The following is an 8,515-nucleotide window of genomic DNA, read 5'->3' on the forward strand; positions in this document are numbered from 1 at the left end:
TCAGAAAAAAGTCCCAAATTGTTACAGAATCATAGGTTCTGAAATTTGAAGAATCTTTACAGTGTTCTTCATTCATATTCTATAATATAAATCTCCAAGTGTTTGAATCAGGCCTTTGCATGGGTAATTCCAAGGATGGGGTACTCACTACCTACAGAGGTAATCTTCCATTGGGATGGTAGATAGATGTGTTCCCTGTGGGCAGATACTCCAAGATAAGATACTGGCAGAAGCAGGGAGGACCTGAGATAAAAGATAAAGGAGCAATTCAGTGTTGTGGAGCTTTTTCTTCTAATTACAATAAAGAAAAAAAGTAAAAGAAAAAAAGTTCAGTAAGAAGAACAGCAAAAAAAGAGACCACATATTTCTCATTCCTGAGGTCAAGAAGACCTTCCTTACTACACACGCACAGAATGACTCCTCAGGGGCCAAAAAGGGAGGGGGCACCACCCCATAGTAGGTGATGCCACATAGACCTCTGTGCTAGAATCCATCTTGGCTAAGAGATACATGTACACATAGGAGAGGACACTGAGTTATATACCAAATACAGACTCAGATCCAGGCAAAGCAAGTTGACTGGCCAGAGGAAATACAGAAGAGATGCCTCATATAAGTGATTTAAACTACCACAAAGGCATGACTCTCTATCTGAACCCAACCACATCTGTCTCAGTTCAGTTCAGTCACTCAGTCGTGTTTGACACTTTGCTACCGCATGGACTGCAGCACACCAGTCTTCCCTATCCATCACCAACTCCTGGAGCTTGCTCAGATTCATGTCCATTGAGTCGGTGATGCCATCCGACCATCTCATCCTCTGACATCCCCTTCTCCTCCCACCTTCAATCTTTCCCAGCACCAGGGTCTTTTCTAATGAGTCAGTTCTTCACATCAGGTGGCCAAAGTATTGGAGCTTCAGCTTTAGCAGCAGTCCTTCCAATTAATATTCAGAACTAATTTCCTTTTGGATTGACTGGTTTGATCCCCTTGCAGTCCAAGGGACTCTCAAGAGTCTTCTCCAACACCACAGTTCAAAAGCATCAATTCTTCGCTGCTCAGCTTTCTTTATAGTCCAGCTCTCACAACCATGCATGACTACTGGAGAAACCATAGCCTTGACTAGACGGACCTTTGTTGGCAAAGTAATGTCTCTGCTTTTTAATATGCTGCCTAGGTTTGTCATAGCTTTTCTTCCAACGAGCAAGCATCTTTTAATTTCATAGCCGCAGTCACCTTCTACAGTGATTTTGGAGTTCCCCGAAATAAAGTCTGACACTGTTTCCACTGTTTCCCCATCTATTTCCCATGAAGTGATGAGACCAGATGCCATGATCTTAGTTTTCTGAGTGTTGAGTTTTAAGCCAACTATTTTACTCTCCTCTTTCACTTTCATCAAGAGGCTCTTTAGTTCCTCTTCACTTTCTGCCATAAGGGTGATGTCATCTGCATATCTGGTGACACATATCTATGCGCACGTAACTTTTCCCCCAATAAGGCCTTTATTTGTGTCACTACTACTTGTCTCTTTGCTGAAATTTATTTCTGCAAAGCAGACAAGCCAAGATCTTGTCATTGACCCTCACGATCTAGAGATAGGGTTCAGTGCTCTCACTGCTGGGGCCTGACTTCAGTCTCTGACTGGGAAACTTCAAGCCACTGTAGGCCAAGGCCACCGAAGATCACCATCACTGGAGAGTCAAAATCAAAGGGAAGTTTTTTTTCTCATGAATTGGAAGAACTAAATTACTCCCTATGACTGAAACTAAAACAAAAGATGGGAAGACTCTAATCGGATGACCCAAGTGAAACAGGAGGGAAGTGGGCAGAGCACAACTTTTGAAAGAATGACATATCCTGAGGACACAACATAAACCGATTAGAGTCAGATGGGTCCAAGATGGCAGACATGTCAACTTCAACTAGACCTTGATCCTCAATCAGCAAGCTAAATAACACACCTAGAGGCACCATGACAGTTCCAAAGAAAGAAGTAAAAGAAAGTGTTAGTAGTTCAATCATGTCCAACTCTGCATGCAGCCCTATGGACTGTAGCCTGCCAGGCTCCTCTGTCCATGGGATTCTCCAGGCAAGAATACTGGAGAGGGTTGCCATTCCCTTCTCCAGGGGATTTTCCCAACACAGGGATCGAACTCAGGTCTCCTGCATTGCAGACAGATTCTTTATCTTCTGAGTCACTGGGGAAGTCCATGACAGTTCCAAGGCACCATCAAAAGATCAAAAAGTTGGTGGTGGCCCAATTCCTGGAAATTTCCACCCCCTTCCCCAAAATAGTTGAAATAATCCTCCCACTCACTAGCCTATGAAATTACCCAGCACATAAAAACTAACCATGCTACATTTGGGGGCTTGTCACGCTCACTCTGTGATGGTCCACACTCTGTGGAATGTGTTTCTTTGTGAACATATCTACTTCTTGCTTATCACTTTTTCTCTCACTGAACTTTTTCTGCAATGAGATATCAAGAACCTGAACTTCATTAGGTCCTGAAACTAGGTCTGTGATCTCTGTTAGAGGACTGTGGGTTTTGGCTGGGTTCAAGTCCCAGTCACATGGGTTCAAGTCCCAAGCAAGGTTTTGGCCTAGTTCGAGTCCCAGCATGTGGGTTCAAGTTCCAATCTAAGGTAAATGGTTTCACAAGTATTTTGGCCAAATCCATGGCTTTAGAAAGCAAGAGTTTTAAAAAAAAAAATAAAGAAAAGAAAGCAAGAGATTAGGGACTTCCTCAATGGCCAAGTGGTTAATAATTTGCCTGCCAATGCAGGGGTCACTGATTTGATCCCTGGTCCAGGAACTAAGACCCCATATGCTGTAGGGCAAGTAAGCCCATGGGCCATGACTACTGAGCCAGCATACCCTAGAGCCATGCTCTGCAACAAGAGAACCCACTGTAACAAAAAGCCTGTGCACCACAAGGGGAGAGTAACCCCCAGTCACTGCAGCTGGAGAGTAGCCCACATGCAGCAATGAAGAGCCCGTGTGCCATAACAAAGACCCAGCACAGTCAAAAGAAAAAAGTAAAGAAGAGGTTAAAGACAGCTGAGGTTGGGGGCAGGAAGGAACTTAAATGATTTGAATAAGATAAGGGGCATTTTGTTTTGTTTGTTTTTGCTTTTGAGAATTTGAGGGGGCCAGAAAGAGAAGGCTGGAGAGAAAGGAAAGTCAAATAATATGGCATAGTACCAGAAAGGTTTTTAAGAACAATAATTTCTAATACTAAATTTCAAAAGTCTTCTGCAGTTGTGCTAAGTTCTCTCTGTCCCATGAATCTTCAGTAAAGTTTGGTAACAAAGCATTGGAGCAAGCAATTGTTTTTGATGACAAAGGACTGAGGACCAGGTGCAGGACAAGGATTACACACAGGGGATGTGAGGCAATCCATAAGCTAAATTCAGATAGTGGAAGCAGGAATGCAGAGACAGAGGTTATTACGGCAATGTAATTGTCCTGGGGATTTCCAAAAATCTTTGGGAATGTTTCTGGGAATTTTGGGGAATGAGGGTTTGACTAATATTATCTGGGTTTTTCTTTGTTTGTTTGTTCTGTTTTTTTGGCTATGCTAATTGGCTGTGGAATTTTAGTTCCCTGACCAGGGATTGAACCTGGACCCTCAGCAATGAAAGCATGGGGTCCTAATCACTGGACGGCCAGGATATTCCCTTATTTGGTTCTTACGAGGCAGAGAGAACTCCAGCTAACAACAATACTGTACTCATATTAAGATGAAATCAGCCTCCTTAATGCTTCCTCTGTGATCAAAGGCATTTGTCTTTGAGGGCCATAAAGACCAAGGCTATTTCCTTTGCCTCATAAGGCTATAATTTTGTCATCTGGCTTTGGATTCAGAACTAAGATCCCACATGCTTCAGGGAGTGGCCAATAAGACAAAATAAAATAAAACAAAATATGTAATATGAAGGATGTAAACAAGTGATATGGTGATAAAGCAAGTGAGAGGGAGATGAAATGCCAGGGAGTTAGTTATTTGCCACTTTTTATATGGTGGAGACAGGAAGCCTAATAATGTGATATTTGATGAAAGACCTATAAGAAGGGAGGCAGCAAGCCCTGTCTATACTTGGGGAAAGAATGTTTCAGGTGAGAGTAGAACAAGTATAAAGGCTCTGAGGTGGTAGTATGTAAGGTGTGTGTTTGGGTTTTTTTTTTTTTAATTTATTTTTTAATTGAAGGATAATTGCTTTACAGAATTTTGTTGTTTTCTATCAAACCTCAACATGAATCAGCCATAGGTATACATATATCCTCTCCCTTTTGAACCTCCCTCCCATCTCTCTCCCCATCCCATCCCTCTAGGTTGGTACAGAGTCCCTGTTTAAGTTTCTTGAGCCATACAACGAATTCCCATTGGCTATCTATTCTACACATGGTAATGTAAGTTTCCATGTTACTCTTCCCATGCTTCTCACCCTCTCCTCTCCTCCCCCCATGTCCATAAGTGTTTTCTCTGTCTGTTTCTCCATTGCTGCCCTCTAAATAAATTCTTCAGTACCATTTTTCTAGATTCCATACATATATGTTAGAATACAAAAAAATATGGAATGCTTCACGGATTTGCATGTCATCCTTGCACAGGGGCCGTGCGAATCTTCTCTGTATCATTCCAATTTTAGGATATGTGCTTCTGAAGTGAACTCTGTAAGAAGTGTTTCTAGACCAACAAGGAGGTGGGTGGCTGAAAAAATGAATTTGCTCTCCCAGAGCCTCGATTTTTCACCTAAATAATTTAGATGAGAATAGTACCTATATAACAGAGTGGATATGATGAGTAAATGTGATGGGTGGCACAAGGTCCACGCCTTGTAAGTTGTTGTCATTAAGACAGTTACGCCTTTGACCTTGTTGACCATTCTTTTTTGATAGTGACTAGTGGTTCTCCCTCTATCCCAGTTCTTTTCCTCTGATTCATGCTCTCATTAGCGTGTAATCTGTCTGTGGCAGTTTGTGCATCAATAACTAATGATTACCAGCAGCTACTGTATGCTGCATGCTAGATGATAAGATTTTCTTAAGATGCCTACTGTCCCATGGGGGAGAGTACATCTGTGTGTTAACAGCAGTCATAAAAAGCAGAGCAGGCCCTAGAGAATAACTAGCAAAGTGCTCTGGGAATTCAAAGGTGAGCTATGGAAAGCTTCATGGAGGAGGTGGCATTTGGGCTGACTTTTGTCTCCTTATTTACGTATTTTGTATTTTATGTATTTATGTATTTTTTGTGTCTTTGTTGCTGCACAGGCTTTTCTCTAATTGTGGCAAGGTGTTGTTGTTCAGTCGTTCAGTTGTGTCTAACTCTTTGCGACCCCAGGACACCAGGCTTCCTTGTCCTTCACTATCTCCTAGAGTTTGCTCATACTCATGTCTATGGAGTCAGTGATGCCATGCAACCATCTCTGGAGTGGTTTTGGAACCCAAGAAAATAAAATCTGTCACTGTTTCCATTGTTTCCCCATATATTTGCCATGAAGTGATGGGACCGGATGCCATGATCTTTGTTTTTTGAATGTTGAGTTTTAAGCCTGCTTTTTCAGTCTCTTAAGAAGAGAAGCTCATCAAGAGGCCGGTTAGTTCCTCTTTGCTTTCTGCCAGGGGCTTCTCTCATAGCTCAGTTGGTAAAGAATTTGCTTGCAATGCAGGAGACCCTGGTTCCTGGGTCAGGAAGATCCTCTGGAGAAGGGATAGGCTACCCACTCCAGTATTCTTGTGATTCCCTTGTGGCTCAGCTGGTAAAGAATCTGCATGCTATGTGGGAGACCTGGGTTTGATCCCTGGGTTGAGAAGATCCCCTGGAGAGGGGAAAGGCTACCCACTCCAGTATTCTGGCCTGGAGACTTCCATGGACTATATAGTTTCAGTCACAAAGAATTGGACACAACTGACTGAACTTCACTTTCACCTTCACTTTCACTTTCGCTTTCTGCTATAAGGGTGATGTCATCTGCATATCTGAGGTTATTGATATTTCTCCTGGCAATCTTGATTCCAGCTTGTGCTTCATCCAGCCCAGCATTTTGCATGATGTACTCTGTATATAAGTTAAATAATCAGGGTGATAATATACAGCCTTGACATATAGTTGTAGCAAGTGGGGGCTTACTTTCTAGTTGTGGTGCATGGGCTTCTCATTGTGGTGGCTTCTCTTGTTGCAGAGCACCAGCTCAAGGGCACAAGGGCTTCCGTAGCTGCAGCTCATGGGCTCAGCAGTTGCAGTTTCCGGGCTTTAGAGCATGGGCTCAATACTTGTGGTGCACAGGCTTACTTGCTCCATGGCATGTGGGATCTTCTTGGACCAGGGATTGAACCTGTGTCTCTGCATTGGAAGGCAAATTCTTTACCACTGAGCCACCAGGGAAACCCTTTGCTGTCTTTTGAGGAAAGTCTTCTCATGGACGGAGACAAGGTGAAGAGGCCATTCTAGAAGGGAAAAAAGTGTGAGCCTGGGCACAGAGGCTGGCATGCTCAAGTCACAGGTGGGGAAGGGGAAATGTCTGGTATGGGATGAGCATAATAGATTGGAAGTGGGACAAGATTTTGAAGAGATTTGATTATCAAGTTGCTAATTTTGGACTTGCCCTGTAAATTATAGCGCTATCAGATACTTTCAGGGAATGATACAGTCACAATTGTGTTTTTGAATGATCTGTCTGGTTGCAGAGGAGGAGAGCTGAGGGTCAGCACGGACAAAGAGGGTGATGGGAATACCGAGAGAGGAAGCTGTAGGAACTGCCCTGATGAGTAATGATGAGGCCTTAGGAATGGAGCTGGAGAGGATGGATGATAGAGATACAGGGTGAGATAATATACTTTAACTGCTCCCCAAGGATCATCATAGAACAGACAGGAATTGCCCAAATATGACTACAATGAAACTGTTCTCAACTCTTCTGCAATTGGGTTTTGGGAGATTGAGGTCAGCTATTTTCAGTCCTACTCCACGGAAATACCTTTCAGAAAGGGGAGATGGACAGGAGTAACATGGGTGTCAACCCTGGGCACCTTCCTGTTTTGGCATTTGATAACTGCACGGAACTTCAGCACCTAGGAGTACTCTAGTCATCACTCTGTCCTGCAGGGATCAACTTTCTGAACAGGGATTTCTCCTGGCTCCCAGAGCAGCTTGAACTGAGAGATGGAGAATTGAGTTTGGGCCCTGGGAATGTCGGTTTGAAAGCTCTGTAATCTTGGAGCAAATAATGCTGTGATTCCCACATAATCTTTTCAAAAGGCTGTTCTGACTTTCTAAATAGTCTATCTATCTGAAGAAAGTAATCAAAGATAACCAAAATTTGATACTTTGGGGGAACCCAGACCTGCCGTGCTGCCAATTCCTCTAAAAGAATAAAGCCAGTCCAGACTCTGGACTTTAGGATTTACAATACTAGTTGGCTGAATCCAGAGCATCAGTATTGGGAGACTGGGGGATGGGGTTCTGGCCTGTAACATGAATGACTATTCAGCCACCTCCTGTAGAGTTTTCCCACCCACAGTCCTGTGAGCTGACTTTGGAGGGGCAGGAAGTGAAGGGAGAGGACCCAGAAGATGATTATTTTAATAGCCCAGCTGAGCATTTTTCAGCTTCAAGCATTTTTACCCACGTTAGCTAATTAACTGATAGTTTGTCCAAGTGGAGATGAGGGATGGTAGGACACAGGGAGCTCATGCCTGATCACACTTTCAGGGTCTGAAGGGGACTGATATCATGACTACAGTTCTAGGGCCAGGGCATTTAAGTGTTTGGACAGGGGCTAAAGGACAAGAGTTAATTGACAGGCTCTTAGGCCCATGTGCATGATGGTCAGCTGGTCTGTCTGAGACAGTGTGATAAATGCCCCATACAGTTCATGGGTAGTCACGGTCAGAGAAACCCAGTCAGACCCCATCACTGATCTGATGACAAGTGCATGGGGTATTAGCTGCTTCACCACAGAAGTCTTGTCCAGAGAACTGTCTCTGTATCCAGGAACCTGAGTGAGATTCTTCATGGTCAGAGATATTGCATATGATTTTTTTTTATACAGGAAAACTTTTACATCAGAATCCAGCCAGCAATGAATTCCTATTATTTGCTATTTGCCTTCTATAAGGAGCATCAGAAAAGACCAGCATATTTATAGAAAGGAGTGTGTTTTAGCACAGCTTGTAGTAATTCAATATAGGCATCTATAATTTCACATTTTAAAATTTACCTTAAAATTTTTACATAAGTCAAATATACTATTTTTTGTGTATATTTTTGTGGGTTTAGACTTAACTGTAAAGAAAAATATTTTAGGCTTTGTGGACACACAGTCTGTCACAAATACTCAGCTCTGCCTTTGGATCACCAGATAATACATAAATGAATGAACACGACTTTATTTATGAACACTGAAATTTGATATATATTGTTGTTCAGTCACTAAGTAGTGTCTGACTCTTTGTAACTCCATGAACTGCAGAATGTCAGGTTTCCCTGTCCTTTACTCTCTCCAGAGTTTG

General features: G+C 42.8%; 1 non-coding gene across 1 annotated transcript; it reads right to left on the reverse strand.

The window, feature by feature from the left end:
• Positions 1–4,570: 4,570 nt before the first annotated feature.
• On the reverse strand, positions 4,571–4,675 carry LOC136156710 (U6 spliceosomal RNA). Its single transcript, XR_010661197.1, has one exon. It is a non-coding gene; the product is annotated as a U6 spliceosomal RNA (small nuclear RNA).
• Between the last annotated feature and the right edge of the window lie 3,840 nt (positions 4,676–8,515).

This window comes from Muntiacus reevesi, chromosome 1, assembly GCF_963930625.1.
Source record: "Muntiacus reevesi chromosome 1, mMunRee1.1, whole genome shotgun sequence".
NCBI classification, from domain to species: Eukaryota; Metazoa; Chordata; class Mammalia; order Artiodactyla; family Cervidae; genus Muntiacus; species Muntiacus reevesi.